Genomic DNA, 17300 nt, shown 5'->3' with positions numbered 1-17300 from the left:
GGTGGATTGTGCTATTGTAAGCTTTCTTTAAGATCTTCTAGAAACTGTAGTTTGGCCAGGTAATTGAAAGGGGGACATACCCAACACTTAGTATGCTTTAAGTTTATGAACTTGTTGGTTCAGTAAGGCTTACATAAAAATGATTTTATAATGCCTTCATTGTTGATAATTTTACATCAGGAGGTAGGGCTAGGAAAGCAAAGGTCAGGAACAGAAGGGAAAAGGGAAGGAGGAAGGGTAGTTTACAGTGGTTAGGGCTGAATCATGAAAGAAGATGGGGAATAGAAGGGAATATAGGAAGTCAGAAATACATTTCATAGGTTTTATAATGGGACTTAGGTTGTGCGTAATTCTACCCAGAATAAGTCCAATTGTTCCAACTTTTGAGTTGAGGTCCTCATTCAGGTAAATCCAGCTGTGGAGCTGATGATATGTTGAAAAGTTAATACCCCCACAGGGCTAAGGTCATCATGGGAGAGTGGGGGTAAATCCAGCAGGGGGGCTGAGGTCATCAAGGTAATACCATGCCTGTGTTCCTGGAGAAAGTTGGATGTGATTAAGATCTTATCTGCAATTATTTTGTGCCATGGCAGGGCTCTAGAAGTACTCCTGTGGATAGCTAGATAGAAGTGTATGGTGTCCCTTCCATGGGTCAGTGTAAGGAGAGACTCCTGAACAGAACAAGGCAGACATAAGCAGGTTTGGGCTCCGTTGAGTGAGACAGAGTAGAGGCTGACCATTTACAGAGGCTAGGGGTTGGAAGTGGGGAAAAATTCCACAGCCTGAGCTGGAGGGTCGCAAGGTTTAAATTTATTGCTGCTACCAAAAGAGGAAGTGTGTGTGAACTTTCTGATCAGTGTGCCCAGATGGTACAAGGGGAAGACAGACACGCTTGAAAGCTGTCAGTGATCAAATATAAAAAAATAAAGTCAGACTCTCTATTAAGAGTGTTCTTTCTATTGTTATGTTTTTTTTAAAAGACTTTATTTATTTGACAGAGAGAGAGCAGGAGAGCAGCAGGGGAGTGGCAGGGGGAGCAGCAGAGGGAGAGGGAGAAACAGGCTCCCCGCTGAACAGGGAGCCCAAAGTGGGGCTGGATCCCAGGACCCTGGGATCATGACCTGAGCCAAAGGCAGTTGCTTAACCCACAGAGCCACCCAGGCACCCCACTGTTATGGTTTTTAAAGGATTTAAAAAATATATATGAACCTATGCAGATTAATTCCTTTTTTAAGATGATCTTTTTTAAACATTTGATTTACTCATTTATTTGAGAGAGAAAGACAGAGAGAGAAAGAACACAAGTGGGGGGAGGGGCAGAGGGAGAAGCAGACTTCCCACTGAGCAGGGAGCCTGAGGAGGACCAATGACCTGGGCTGGATCCCAGGACCCTGGGATCATGACCTGAGCCAAAGGCAGACACTTCACCCTCTGAGCCACCCAGGGGCCCCAATTAATTCCTAATTCCAAGTGGCATTTTAAATATTGTGATTTGGAATGTCAGTGCAGCATATAACATAATATAATCAAGTAAAATTTTCCTTAATTAACTATGGTTTATAGACTAATAGAAAAACTAATAATACCCAGAAATTAAAACTGCTAGAAACTAAGAGATTTACATGTGAATGCACATGTAATAATAAATTAAACCTTACTTCCTTGAAGTTACTTTCAATTCAAGGACTAAAGGACTAAAGGAATTCAGATAGGGTAAGAAATAATAGTTTAACCTTTTCAGGAACTAGTCTTAAAACATATTTTTTTAACTTTAAAAATAACCAACAATTTTCCCCCATTGTTTTAAACTTAGATTCTGTCCACCTCTGTTTTTTTTTTATTATTATTATTATTGAAATAGTTGTTAAAACTGCATTGGGTACCATTTCCACCCAACAGATGCAGGAAATACTGGAACTCTTTTAACAAAATCTGTATCCCAGAGATTTCCTTCTGAATTTTGCAGACCTAAGCAATTCACATAGACTAACATTTAAAACAAAGCAAAAGAAAACAAAAACGTTTTTGGCATTTAACTCATGAGTTACAGATTGAAATTTTTAAAAGTAGAATAAAATCGTACTATGATAATTTGAGGATGGCAAAACAAACTTTCCTTGAATATATATGGTAAACTTTGTAGTCATGTGTTTAATTGAAAATTGTTATATTTGAAAGTACATTTAGTGATAAAATGATTTCTTTCTATAATGATCTAAACCACGTATCACACATCACAAACAAAATAATGACATTTTTATAGGACACACCCAGTTAATGTTCATAAATAAATTCTTTGGCCATTAACCAAATGCACCATTTTAACATTTTGCTGAATATATTCATGTCGTTATACCCTGACATTATTGGGTGTGAACTCATTTACTTGTACCAACAGTTCACTAGATAGGCCTGTTAGAAGCGGAATCAATTTCTGGAGTCAAAATAGATCAGTTGTCAAGATAGACCAGATAATCCAATCCTTTGATCTCATCCAATTCTATCAGATGTATATAAACATATTTTGGTATTAATTTTCAAATATAAAGCACATGACATGTGAAATAGACTCTGAATTGCTCGAAAATTTGGTAGAATTAATACTGACTCAATATGAAAAGTGTATGATTCTCTTTATCTCTCTCTCTTTTTTTAAGATTTATTTATTTATTTGAGAGAGAGTACAAGCCAGGGGGAGGGACAGAGAGAGGGAGAAAGGGGGAGAATCCTCAAGCAGACTCCCCACTGAGTGTGGAGCCCAGTGTGCGGTTTGATTCCAAAACCCTGAGATCACGACCTGAGCCAAAACCAAGAGTAGGGCGCTTAACTGACTGAACCACCCAGGCGTCCCTACAATTCTCTCTTAAACCACAGTTTGAACAAGGTTAAATTTCTTGACCAATCCTAAAATATCACAGAGTTCTCTCATTTCTAATATAAAAATAAAGCTCCTTAAATTTATACTTAGAAAATCCAATAATAGGGGCACCTGGGTGGCTCGGTCATTGGGTGTCTGCCTTCAGCTCAGGTCACGGTCCCAGGGCCCTGGGATCCAGCCCTGCATCGGGCTCCCTGCTCAGCGGGGAGCCTGCTTCTCCCTCTCCCACTCCCCAGCTTGTGTTCCCTCTCTCACTGTGTCTCTCTCTGTCAAATAAATAAATAAAATCTTTAGTAAAAAAAAAGAAAATCCAATAATCATGAATGTTCTTAAGTGGTTGATTTAGTATCTTATTTATTTATACGTTCTCCTCATTCAAAAAATAAATACAAAGAAATTGAAATGACTGATCATGTGCTCTTCAATATAGCTAGGTAACATACACAAAAAGTGGCCTATAAGCATTTTATCAGTCACTACAAAAGTCCTATTTACACAAAACAAAAATAAACAAATTGTTAAAAAAATATATCTATAATGAATTCTCCTGGACACCCTCTGTGGAAGCACAACATGGATTTTTCTTGATTATTTCTTACCAAATCTGTAGCTTATTCCAGATGCATCACTTCGTGGTGAAAAAGGACCAATTCCTATACACTAAGTCAAGTTTCACCAGCTGTTGAGGTAGAGGAGTTTTATTTCAGGTTGTTATACTCCAATATACTTTTATTACCAAAAAAAAAGTTTTTTTTGGGGCGCCTGGGTGGCTCAGTCATTAGGCGTCTGCCTTCGGCTCAGGTCATGATCCCAGGGTCCTGGGATTGAGCCCCGCATCGGGCTCCCTGCTCAGCGGGAAGCCTGCTTCTCCCTCTCCCACTCCCCCTGCTTGTGTTTCCTCTCTCACTGTCTCTCTCTGTTAAATAAATAAAATCTTTTTTAAAAAGTTTTTTTATACAGTGGAATTATTGTACTTGATGTTCTGAGAAAGTGAAAAATATTGTAAATGATAGATTTTCCTTTTTAATATTTCTTAATTAACAAATGTTAATTTTCCTCAATAAATAAACAAATTTCATATATCTCTAGGTATCTAATCACATAAATGTGGGTTATGGGAGTTAACCATATCTTTTAAACAATACAGTAACTCAGTTTCAAAATAAATGATACTGAAACACAGAATGGAAAGTAGCTCCAATAATCATATCTAAATTACTGAGAGTAACCTCACAAATGCATTTTAAATCTATGTATCACTTTAGGATAGGCAATTCATATGTTAGAATTAAAATCACTCATATATTATGTTCTAGCACTAGGTGTTTAAGAAAAAAACAAGAAAGGAAATACAAAATTGTTGGTAAGGTGCCTCTTCAGTAAGTTGCATTGTTGTTCATTAATATTGAAATAACCACCTTTCCTGAATGGTTAACAGAAGATTGTGGAGCCTGATTAGGCACCGACAACTTAAAACTGGAAAATATATGGTATCAAAATATAATGAAGTTCCGTTTGAGGATTTTAAAGAGATTTCTACCGTAACTTGCAAATATTTAGAACACAAAAAAGGACAACCAGTTTTAAGATTATTATATAAGGTTGAAAGAATCATCACAATTTAGATGAATAATATAAAGAGGTATGTTGTAATTTCCCTGTAATGATTTATTTACTCACCTTAGCACAATGTGTTAAATAGACTATAACTTTAACTTAAAATTTATTAAATTTTTCATGGCTTCTTCCTAAAACCATTTTTAGCAAAGACACTGTGTGCTTATCTCTGACAATGAGCATTGAGGTTCTTCATTTATTCACTCAACTAATATTTATTAAAACTTTAGTATATTCCAGTGCCAGATAATGAAAGAATTGAATAATCAACCTCTGAAGCCAGACAGAAAGGAGGAGGAGGGGAACAAAGACTAAAGTAGAACAATAAATCCAAGAGAAAGTATAAAGGATAAGGGCAAGGGCTGGAAATGTTTTTGAAATCTAAGATATTTTAGTAAGTATAAGGAATGAGGTGAGGGAAAAATTGGAAAAATAGAAGTTTGAGATCAAGAAGTTGGCCACTAGAGTTCAAAGTTATAGAAGTTTTAGCTAATAATGCTGCAGAAGACAGGGGAAAGAGGGTGGGTGGCTAAGCTACCTTAGAGGTGCAAGTCATAGAAATTAGGTTCATCTTCAGTTGGACTGCCATTCTCATAGTTGCTGAAATCACTTTCTATGATGGTAAGATTTGGGGTGTAGAAGGCCATTGTAAGCAAGGAGAAAGTCCTCAGTGAATATAGCATATGGCATTAAAGTAGGTACTTTAAGAAGTATAGAATAATAAATAAAAATCATGGTGCATGGAGGCACAAGAATATTGGTCACGTAACATCACCAGAGAGCTAAAAAAAAAATGTCAAGCCACTTTCAGATAAATTTGGGAATAAGTTTTCAATTAAAGCAAGAAATTAGGGGGAAAATGCTGTGAAGACTTCTCTTCTTTCACTAGACATGTACCATAACACCAGGTACTTGGAAGTATGTATGTATGTGTGTATTACTTTGAATTTACATTTCTTATATATGTTGCAACTACTGGTGTATTTTTTTTTAATTTATCTAATTGCACCTTTTATTTCTCTAATTGCCCTGGGGGGTTAATGACCAAGTTTTATACATCTGTGTATAATCCATTTAACATAATGTAGCAAACTTACATTTTTTTTATAAATATGTTTTGGTGAAGAAATATGTCACTGTTAGTGAGTAACCCATTCAATGTTACATTTCAGGTTACTAAAAGGGTTAGAGAAAATTTCCATGTTTTTCTTCTTTTTATGTTACTTACAGTGTTTTAAAATATCTTCAGTGTACAACTTGATGAATTTTGACAAATATTTACACCCTTGCAACTAGTAGTATACTAAAGCCCACTCACAATGGTTCACAAGAGTTGTTGTGCACATCTCTTCCTGGTTTTGCTTCACTAATAAAACACTGGTAATTTGAAATAGACCATGGTGACAGTATTTACAGCATGGACATTTGCCTGTGCTGCAAAGCAGGACTTCCCCCAATTCCAGCTTCCCAGAAAGCCAGGACACCCCTGCTTCTTACCATCAACCAGCTCAAGATATACATCGCATGTATATAATTGCATGTCTCTTTCAAGTTAATCCCTTGCTAAACACTCTGGATATCTATCACCATTGATTAATTCTGCCTGATTCTAAACTTCATATGAATGAAATCACACAATATGTAGTGTCTGTTTTGTTTTCAGACTTTTGTTTCAGACTCTTAAATTAGCATAGTATTTTTCATCTTAATATGTGTCATTGTGTGGGGCGCCTGGGTGGCTCAGTCGTTAAGCGTCTGCCTTCGGCTCAGGTCATGATCCCAGGGTCATGGGATCAAGCCCCGCATCGGGCTCCCTGCTCAGCGGGGAGCCTGCTTCTCCCTCTCCTGCTCCCCCTGCTTGCGTTCCCTCTCTCACTGTGTCTCTCTCTGTCAAATAAATAAAATCTTAAAAAATATATTAAAAAAAGTACGTGTCATTGTGTGTATCAGTAGTATGCTCTTTATGGGTGTGTAATATTCCATTGTATGAATATGTCAGAATTTATTTATCAATGCTCCTGTTGATGGACATTGAGTTGTTTCCTCTTTGGGGCTATTATGGATAAAATTTCCATAAGCATCTTTTGTACACATTGTGTGTGCATATGTGTATTAATTACATATTCATTCCACTTAAGTATATACTTAGGAGTGAAACTGTTGGGTGGTTAAGGGTAGGTGTGTCAAACTTTGTTAGAAAGTGCCACACAGACTTCCAAAGTAATCATATTATATTTGTACCAACAATCTATGAGGTCAAAATGTCTGCATCCTTGCTAACAGAAGATGTTGTGCTCTGTGTTATTTTTTAAATTTAACCTTAAAATGTAGAACAGTTTGTATTCCTAACATTTTTAACATCCAAAACTTAATTTGAAACTATGGTAGATAAGACTACTATTTTTCATAAATTTTATGTTACCATCTAAATTTCACAGAATTCAAATTTATTTTAGGAATAAAATATTTTTATAAAATTGCTGTGTAATATTGCTCTGAAGATTATGTATCCACATTATATGTGGTAATCATTTTTCATCATGTGACATGATAAAGAATCATGCTTATTTTAATTCTACTAAATGCTCTCAAGTATCTCATATTTATCTTCTATCTAAACACCAAGAAAAAGTTAAATGAACAATGACTTTACAATTTCAAGATACAGTTCTTATAAACTCTGCATTTGTAGAGGTTACATGTTTCTAAATTTGAGGGAAGTATCTGTATATACTTTCCAGGTTTCAAACAAAACCATAGGGCTCTGTACATAGGCTCTTTGTTTTCATACCCTGGAATTAACCCTGATCACTGAATACTCTCCTGATCATCCTGAAGTCTTCTCTAGGGTGAGAAATGAATTATAATAGTTCAGGAGCTACTGAAATTATGAGCTACTGATATTATGCTTATTCAGGTCCATAAAAATTACTTAATTTAGTAAAACAAAACAAAAATCATCCAAACCTCTTATCTAGACTAATGTACACAAAAATATTTACGGATTATTTACCTAGACATTTTTTTCAATTTTTAACCAACTGTTAGCAACATATCTTATTTGATTGACATTTTCAAGAAAATATTGAACTGAAACACCATTTTTGTTAATAGGCCCCCAGTTTGTACCTAGAAAGTATGAATGATTTCTTTGTATTTCAGTATATTATTCTGGTATTATGTAGGCATAGCATTTCTTAAATGATTTATTGAAGCAGTCTCAAGTCTTTTCCAAAACTCTAGCCAGCCCCACATTCTAACATACCTTCCAAGAGAAAATATACTTTCATGTATTCTCTTTTATCTTCTATTTTAGATAACAGATTTATAAAATAGGCCATTGGAGACAAATATAACAGCTTTTTTTTTCTCACTTAGAATCCAGGAAAAAACAAACAATATAGCAACTTTTAAAATACTACTTGACTAGGGTGCCTGGGTGGCTTAGTCATTAAGCATCTGCCTTCAGCTCAGGTCATGATCCCAGGGTCCTGGGATTGAGTCCCACATCGGGCTCCCTGCTCAGCGGGAAGCCTGCTTCTCCCTCTCCCATTTCCCCTGCTTGTGTTCCCTCTCTCACTGTGTCTCTCTCCATCAAATAAATAAATAAAATAATAAAATCTTTAAAATACTACTTGACTGATTAGGAATCAAATTGCAGAAGTCTCCTTTGGCCTTTTTTTTCCTTTTCTTTCTTTTTTCCTTTTTTTAAGATTTTATTTTTAAGTAATCTCTACTCCCAACATGGGGCTTAAACTTTCACCCAACATGGGGCTTGAACTTACAACTCTAAGATCAAGAGTCTCATACTTTATCAACTGGGCCAGTCAGGTGCCCCTCCTTTGGCCTTTCCAGTGGTTTCTTATAAGGCAACTTTATAATAAATAATATGGCTATTTATGAGTAATATATAATATGTATAAGTAATATATAATGTGGCTATATATAAGTAATATATAACAAGTAATATAATAAGTAATATAATAATAAAACTTTATAATAAGTAATACAAGTAACTCATAGGAAGATATATTTGTCATGGGTCAATGGCTAGAAAAATAAAGGAAACTACTTTTATTTAAAAAATTTTTTTCTACCCCTGAATATGTTAACTAAATTGAATTTAAATAAAGATTTTTTTTCAAAAAAAGGAAACTAAAATAATTAATTAATTAATTTAAAAAGGAAACTACTTTTAAAAGTGAATGGAGAGTAAGAATGATACAAGGTTGATATTTTCTATAACCAAATCTATTTTGAAGCTTCATCAAAGTTTTAATTAAAAACGTAATTAAAAGCTGCAGAAAAGTTTTATTTTTCTATGAAGTTATCCAATATGTAAACATTGCATTTTTATGTTTTTATAGAAGCAAAACAATTGCAATTGTTAAATCAGAAAGAATAATCGATCAAATAGGTGTTTAATTCAAATGGTCACATTTATTTTATAATATTATGTTATGCAACAAGTAACATGTTTTATCAAAATCCAATGATAGCCTGTAAAGGAGACTCCTGTTATGAAAATGCAGTGATAATCCTATCTGTGCCATGTATCATTAGACTGCATTAATAAAAAAAAATGTTTTTTCAAAAGAAAAAACTGTCAAACCACACACACACACACACACACACACACAGACATACACACACACACACACACACACACACACAGAGGAATATTATCATAAACCTTACAGCAATCCATACGAAAGTATAGGTCAAATGGATAAATAACTTGAAAATAAAATTTACCATAGATGAGACAAGAAAAATAAAAAATATGAATGAACCTATATGTGTTAAATTCTAAGTTCATTATCAAAATCTGTTCTAAAATGAATATTTCAGATCTTGTTGGTTTCAGTGATAAGTGGTTCCATACATTCCATATAGAAAATGAAGAAACACTTTCCAACACATTTTATAAAGTTAGTATGACCTTGACATCCAAATATGGAAAAAAAAAATCAGTAAGATATTATAATTATTACATGAAAGTAAAGATGGCTTAATATATGAAAAAGAAATCAATGCAATTTGTCACATTAACAGAAAAAAGGGAAAAATATACTTTTCAGAAATGCAGTAGTAATTGACAAAAGTTACTACCATTCATGATAAAAACCCATAGCCACCTAAGATTAAGAGATTGTCCTTTATCTGTTATAGAATATCTAGAGAAAAAAACAATACAACATACATTATACTTAGTGGTAGTTATTAAATGCATTTTCTCTGAAATTAAAGAAATAACTATACCTTATGTCAACACTTCCATTCAACATTGTACCAGAGGGTTTTGCCAGTACAATAAGAACACCCAAGAGACATGAAGATTGAAGAATAATTAAAAGAGTTATTGTTTACAGTTTGTATGTTTAGCATATAGAAATGCAAAAGAATCTAAAAACAAAACATACAAATTAAAAAGTAAATGGGGGGAGGGAGGGAGAGATGAACCATGAGAGGCTATGGACTCTGAGAAACAGACTGAGGGTTTTAGAGGGGAGGGGGGTGGGGGGATGGGTTAGCCCAGTGATGGGTATTAAGGAGGGCACATACTACATGAAGCACTGGGTATTATATAAAAACAATGAATCGTACGGTGACTAACATAACGTAATAAAATTAAATTAAATTAAAATAAAAGTAAATTCAGTAAGATACTGAAAACAAGGTCAACAAGTAAAAATTTTATATATATGTGTACATATATATGATAGCAAAAAATTATCAAAAATTACATTTGAAAAATGATAACATAATATCATAAAAATCTTGTTCCTAGGAATAGATCTAAGGGAGTATGTGCAAGGTCTCTACACTAGAAACTACAACATATTATTGAGAAAATTATTTGAGGGAAATATTTATCATATTGTCAAATCTCTCCAAATTGATCTAAAGATTCAATATAATTTCAATCAAAATCTCAATATATATTTGAAGAAAATCACAGAAGCCACGAAGTCTAAGTTTCTCAAATTGATTAGAAAAAAACAATTCTGTTCAGCAAAAATATCATTAAAAATCAAAATAAAAGATTATCTTTTCTAGTGAAAAAGAGTTCCTAAAAATAAATTTAAAAAGATAAAGACCTCAATTTTAAAATGGTCAAATAAGTAGTTTATAGTTGAAGGGCTACAAGTGAGCATATAGTGAAAAAAAATATATTATTACTCATAATTAAGTAAAAATTAAATTCGACTAATATGTGATTTTTAGCCATTAGATACATACATAAGCATTTAAAAATACATAGTTTAGGCTTAATAATATTGTTGGTGGGGTTGTGGGACAGGCACTTTAATTTATCATTGGAAGTGTAAACGGAACAACTTTTTAAGAAATTATCTATCAAAATTAAAATTGTACATGCCCTTTGACAAATAAAATCCACTGTTACTAAGTTATGTTATGGAAATGACAATAAAACTAAGTTTTTTGAATAGCTAAGATAATGACAAAAAAAAGCTCAAGTGATATAAAGGATTGGAAAAATTAAAGGTGTAGTCCTATAATAGAATCCATAAAGAAGTTGGTGTATTTATGTCTTGTTTCCTAAAACATTTACTGAAAAAGATATAGGTATGTATCTCTGTGTATAACATGATCCTTTCTTTTTTAAAATACCAGAAAGTGGTATTTATATTTGATTCTATATCTATATATTCTGGTTTATGGATTTTTTCCCTTGAAATATACACATATTAAAACAATCTGTTCATAATGGTTACTTATCTTAAAAGGACTAGACATCAAGTATAGTGATTTCTAATTATTATTTATATCTTTTTCTTTTGTTTTTTCTAAACATTCTGCCCAGAAGTTTTACAATTTTGATAAAGTGAATAGAGATTATCTGTATAATATTATTAAGAGGCATTTTTACTTTTTTCTTTCTATGTTTCTGTTTTAAAAATGAAAAAACTTGTGGTGCCTGAGTGGCACAGTCAGTTAAGCATCCAACTCTTGGTTTTAGCTCAGGTCTGATCTCAAGTTTGTGAGATTGAGCCCAGCATCAGGCTCTGCACTCAGAGTGGAGTTTGCTTGGGTTTCTCTCTCCCTCTCCCTCTGTCCCCCCTACTTCTCTCTCTCTCTCTCTCAAATAAATAAATTTTTAAAAAAATGAAAAAAACTTGAGTTCCTTTGAAGTATGGTAAATACACTTCTTCTTATCTTTTCTACTAAATATAGCTAAGCACGCTGGACATTATAAATAAGATAAACATAACAGCACTTTGACAGCTGACTGGCTAGAATTCTCAAGACCCAAGAAAATACCAGTAGTAAAACCCCGTGCTTTCCTTTTTATTCTAATAGCAGACTAGGTACTGAGGAAGCAAGTAACATAGAAATGCCAGTCAATGGCTCAGACAAAATGCCGTAAGAGCAGTAAAGGGGCAGCCTAGCAAGACAGAAAATTTTTTTCAGTAACTGCTCTACTCCAACAAAATACCATTCCCCACCCCCATCATACACACAGGTAGCTATATTTCCATGTCAGCAAAGGTCAAATGGGAAGACTAGACTTCCACCTCTGCCCTGACTATAACAAGCCATACTTACCCACCAGGGTGATGTCAAAGCTATGAAATCAAAAAAGACCAAGTAAGGAGGAGGGATTTTGATCTCCACTGGGGGATAAGAAGGGGTCCCCAGTAATAGTGTCATTGGAGACAACAAGGGGAACCTGAACTTCTACCTCCCTATTAGGATAGTACCAGAGAAGGCCAAGTAGGAAACAGGGATTTCATCATCATTCAGTAATAATGAGTTTTTCCCTTGATCATAGTGTTAATGGAGGTCATGTGGGGTGTAATAACTAGTCATGTCTCCCTTCTGCAACCAAGGTAGTGTCATTGGAAACCTAGTGCAAAGGGGCATCTGGGTGGCTCAGTCGGTTAAGCATCTGCCTTTGGCTCAGGTCATGATCCCAGGGTCCTGGGATCAAGCCCCACATTGGGCTCCCTGCTCAGCAGGGAGCCTGCTTCTCCCTTTCCTTCTGTCTGCCACTCTGCTTACTTGTGCTCTCTACCTCTCTATTGAATAAAGAAATAAAATATTTTAAAAAAGGAAATCTAGCACAAAGCCTGAACTCCTTCAAAGTCCAGCAGTAGTGAGACATCTTTCCCCTACTGGGGTATCAATAGAGATGAAGGGGAAGGGAACTCAATTACCACCCCCACTTGGAAGTATCAAGGCAGCGTGCTCTTCCCCTCCAGTGTGGTATCAGAGATATAAATAAAATACAGAGTCTCATAATAAAATAGTCTAATGCCTGTGATACAATAAAAAAAAAATCACTCATCATACCAAGACCAGGAAAAATATCAGCTTAAATGAGAAAAGATAATCCACATACAAAAACCAAGATGATACAGACATTGGAAGTAACTAACAAAGATTTTAAAGGAGCCCTCATAAAAATGTTTCTATAAACAATTATGAAAATACTTGAAACAAATGAAAAAATGAAAATCTCAGCAAAAAGTTGTAGATATAAAAAAAAATCAAATGGAAATTCTAGAAATAAAAAAGGAAAACCATGAAATTTAAAAAATAAGTGAAATGAATAGCTCAACAATAGAATGGAGTGGACAGAGAAAAAAATCAGTGGTAAAACAACTGAAATTATCCAATCTGAATAAACAAATGGAGAAAATAGCTAGAAAAAAATTGAAAAATAAGCTAGAAAATAAAATTACAGAACTTCAGGGACTCATAGGAACTACAAAAAATACCTAATACCCATGTCACTAGAGCCCTAGGAGGAGACAAGAAAGAACATGGGACTAACAAATATTTGAAAAAATAGTGACTGAAAATTTCCCAAATTTGGCAAAAGACACAAACTTGCAAACTCAAGAAACTAAGCAAACCGTAATATGTATGAACTAAAGGAAATCCATGCCAAATAACATCATAATCAAACTCTGAAAACTAAGATGAAGAAAAAATTTCAAAAGCAGTTTAGAAGTGGAAAAATAATTAGAATAACAGCAGATTTCTCATCAAAAACCACACAGGCTAGGAAGTAGCATTACATTTTCTAGTGCTGATAACCATCAACCTAGAATTTTATATCGAGCAAGAGTATCCTTCAGGAATGAGTATCCTTCAGGAAATCAAGAAATTCTCAGATGAAGGAAAATGAAGAGAATTTGTCAACAGCAGACCTGCCCTAAAAGAATGGCTAACAAAAGTTCTTGAAAAAGAAGGAAAACAATAAAGAAAAGAATCTTGAAACATCTGGAAGAAATAGTGAAAAATATAGGTAAATACTATAGACTTCCTCTTCCTTTTGAGTTTTCTAAATTATGACTCATGGTTGAAGGATAAATCATGACATTGTCTAAATATATATATTTTTAACAAAACTACCCATATATCTTTAGTATAAATACCTCAACTTGATAGTATATTTGGCAGTGAATTGGATTGAGTAACACAAGACCCACCTCTAATATAAGACTATATTACATGTTAGTTTTCGAAACTGAGACAAATGCTACATTATCTTCATTTTTCTTTATTTTTTAAAATGAGAATATAAAATCATGAGTTTTATTAAGTTGTTTTAAGGTAAGACTTTGTAAATTATGAAAAACTATAAAATACAATAATATAAATTATTATTATTTACCTTTTAAAGCATGATTTTGTTCAAATGTAATCTATCATGGAATCTATTGTCCTGAAGTATTGAAGAAGTACTGAGATTTGCAATATATATTGAAATAAATTTTTCAAAAAACTAAGAGCATTGATGGATGGAAAGGCTAGAAAGAGGGGTAGTTATATGATAAATCAAGTATAGTAAAGTGTTAATGGCTGGATCTTCATAATGGATATATGGGTATTCACTATGAACTTATTTTAACTTTTCTGTATTTTTATAACTTGTTATAAGAAAGTTTTGGGGGAAAAACTTTAACATAAAGTCTTAAATTCTCATAGATTTTAGCAAATAAAAAAATTATCTATGATGTTACTAAGCATATTGACTACATGACACATGATATATTTTAGTCTACAACAACAGTATTATATTCACAAGTGAAATTAAATACAAGTTCTTCCCCTGTGTGTATGTATGTTTGTGCATGTTCACACACATGCATATACACACTAAATATGTTTATGAACATATATATGTCATAAAACAGCACAATACAAACAAAATAAAATTACAGATTCTATCACAAACTTATACTAATGTTTTACTATCTTTACTACCTTTACCAATTTTAAACATTAGTATTAATGTTAATTTAATTAGTTAATTAAATTAATTTAATACTAATGTCTAAAGGTCCATGGACAGTTTTGTTGTGTTTTCTTAATATCCTTAGTATATGTTAATAAATAAGTTTATATCAAATATCTCAGAGAATCCAAAGTCAGATAATCTTCTTTCACTATAGAAGATTTGCCATAATACATCTTTTTCCTAGTCAGATTTTTAACACCAGATCACTATAATCACATTTATTTTCCAAATATGGTAATTGTGACCAAAACTTCCCACTCCTTTATACAGCATTAATGGTAGAATCTGGGTTATGCTAAGTGCATACCCAACTCAATCCTTCTGATACTCAAACCCACAAAAATCAACTTCATTTTTCTGGGTCAGGTTATTGTTCAGGTAAAGAGAAATATATTCAAATTGAAATACCTTTGAAAATGCTTCTCAGGACATTAACTTATTTTTATAAAGCAATATTTAGAGAAGTAAATATAAATGAGCCATATGGATTGCATTCCACTTGAAATAACCACATATTGGCAACTTAATGGAAAATGGACTTGGAAACACTTTGGAATGTGTTAGGTACCAATATCAAGGTCTTTTATGACTATGTTTTATGGTTTCAGTTAACAAGCCACAGTTGGAGAGTAGAATTACCACATACAGCAGGGGTGGCATTTCAGTGGTATGCATGTATTGAAAAGGACTCAGCTTGAAAGTCTTAAAATCTGTCAGTTTGGGAGAGTATATCATATTTCAGGATAGGGTTATACTGGCCTGAGGTATTCTTGGTGGACTCAGAAGCCTAGTTGGACTTAGCATTATGTAATTTAGTAGAGCCATTCATTATACCTTTCATTTATCAATTTATTCATTGTATAGTATTTAATTAATTAGGGCTCTAATTAATTAGTGCTCTACATTATTATTAGCTTAAAGACATAAGGCAAAAGAATAGATCTTGATTAAAATCCAATGACTCCCACAATTCATAAGTATAATAGATGTTCTGAGTGTCACACCCATATCATCTTGGTACTACTATTTTCATGCATGCCAGACTAATTTCCAACATCCAGTACCTGAATCTCTTTCTGAGGTCTTTTTCTGGCCACCAAATTCTGTTTTGCCCATATGCAGTAGGCTAAAGAGCTGAAAATGAATTCTACTTAAAAACAGCCCTAAGCCAATCTCCTGCAGATGAGATAACACTGAAGTCCATATTCAGAGTCTAGAGTTCCCTACCAGGTATAAGCTCCAGTTACCCACAATGTCACTTTTTTCTTCCCTATCTTGTTTCCTCCATTTTCCTACTCATGTTTCCTGACATAATGCTACAAATAAGAGACTTGTCCTAAAATCTTTATCTTAGGGTCAGTTTCTTGGAAAGCCCAAATTAAGACAATAAATATATTAGTCAAGGTTCTCCAGAAAAACCAAGCTAATAGGATACATATACAGATATATAAGGGGATTTATTATAGAAATTGGCTCATGTGATTATGGAGGTTGAGATATGCCTCCATATACTATCCATATGCCATAATATGCCATCTATAAGCTGAAGAACCAAAAAAGCTGGTTGTATAATCATTTCAGTCTGAATCTGAACACCTGAGAATCAGGAGCGCCACTGTCTGAGAACAAAATATGATAATCTCAACTCAAGAAAGATAATTTGCTTTTCCTTTGCCTTTTTGTTCTAGCTGGGCCCTCAATAGATTGGATGATACCAACCCACATTGGTGAAAGTGATTTTCTTTACTCAGTCTACAGATTCAAATGCTAATCTCTTCTGTAAACATTCTCACAAACTAAAGATTTTATACCCAATTCCAACATGGGGCAGGGGATTCTTACCATACCACCAAGTAATTCTCAGATACCAGATGGGTTTTCTACAATTCAACTCAATTATGACACTATCTACCTGGAGATAATTGTCAAATCCCACAGGTTAAGGGCTCAGTCCTACAAGACTGCTTCCCCAACACACACACACACACACACACACACACACACACACACACACACACACACTTCGGAAGTCAGTTGCAAGTCCACGTTGTCACCTGTACTTCTAATCAACAGGCTATAGATCAGAAGTTCCAATCCCCTTTGGTTTGATTAATTTGTTAGAGCAGCTCTCAGAACTCAGAAAAACATTTTACTCACTAAGATTACCACTTTCTTATAAAAATATAACTCAGGAAGAGCCAGATGGAAGAGATGCATAGGGCAAGATATAGGGGAAGGACAGGAAAATTCCATGTCCTCGGAGTGCATGACTCTGCCCAAATCTGTATGTGTTCACCAACCTAGAAGTTCATTGAACCCTATCCTTTTGTTTTTTTATGAAGACATTATTACATAGGCACAGTGATTTAATCACTGGTCTTGGCAATTGAACTCAATCTCCAGCCCTTCTCCTCTCCTGAGAGGTAGAAGGGGTGTGTGACTAAAGGTTACAACCCTCTAATCATATGGTTGATTCTCCTTGGGCGTGCTTAAGTAAGGTCCCAGGGGGTCACCTCATTAACATAACAA

This window comes from Zalophus californianus, chromosome 7, assembly GCF_009762305.2.
Source record: "Zalophus californianus isolate mZalCal1 chromosome 7, mZalCal1.pri.v2, whole genome shotgun sequence".
NCBI classification, from domain to species: domain Eukaryota; kingdom Metazoa; phylum Chordata; class Mammalia; order Carnivora; family Otariidae; genus Zalophus; species Zalophus californianus.
This window is presented reverse-complemented; position numbering follows the sequence as displayed.